The following is a 1076-nucleotide window of genomic DNA, read 5'->3' as shown; positions in this document are numbered from 1 at the left end:
GTGATATTAAGGGACTTAGTGGATTTCAAATTTACATGAAGTCCAAATCAATAGTTATGAATATTGATGAGTTTTTAAAACCTAAGGAGTCTTTGTGGCCAATGGTACTCTTAGAAGTTTTTATGCTGCATCTGGTTGATTGGCCAACCAAGTCAAGATTAGATAAGATTTGTGAACTCCAAGATTTTATCATGGAGATTGAAAGTTCTTTAAATGCTAATGAATATAATGATAATGAATGCAATCAATTCATGGAAAATGACATTGAAAATGAAGAGTCTCAGTCTTATGAATCAAAGAATAGTAATCAACAACTTGATGATATGAAAAATGTGGGTTCACCTTGTTATAATGATGATTGTAAAGAAGAGGAAAAGTATAACAGCAGTAATAGTAGTTCTTCTAATGATGAATTTGAATATGTCAAGATACTAGATATTGAGGTATTATCTAAAGAAGAATGTTTATGGGATAATCAGAATTATGATTTTTTTGAATATGTTACTAATAAGTCTACTGTTGTAAATGTGTCGAGCTATCCGAATAATAATCAAAACCAAGGAAAATAAACTAGTAATGAAGTCTTGTTAAGTGTTGATGAGATTTCAAATTTGTTGGATCATGATTTTGAAAGGTATGCTAACTTATCTAAGGATGCTTGTGCTTTCCCACATTTTGCAATTTCATATAGTGAAGTCAGTTCTCCTAAATTTGATGTTGAAGAAGATATAGTTTTAGAATATGCTTTGTCAAGTTTGGGAGGTGTGTGTGATGGTAATCCGTATGTCAATGCACATGATGACTTCTATATTGAGAATGACAATTTTAATGTAGAGATAAGGTCTATTTTTGGTTCATTGTCTTCTTGTTTTCATGAGGTCGAGATATATTTAGATTTCTCATGTGATGAGGAAAGTAATACTAATGAAGTGGTTTATTCTAGTGAGTTATTTGACATAAAATTTGATATTGATTAGCATATTGTGAGAAGGCTATTCCATGGTGATTCTTGTGATTTGGTATCGAATCATTTATTGGAATGTGAAGAAACTGCAGTTTATGTTTAGTCTGATTTA

The sequence above is a fragment of the Cupressus sempervirens genome, chromosome 10, assembly GCF_028749045.1.
Source record: "Cupressus sempervirens isolate cs-2001-9-10 chromosome 10, ASM2874904v1, whole genome shotgun sequence".
Taxonomy (NCBI): Eukaryota; Viridiplantae; Streptophyta; class Pinopsida; order Cupressales; family Cupressaceae; genus Cupressus; species Cupressus sempervirens.
Note: the sequence above shows the minus strand (reverse complement) of the source record.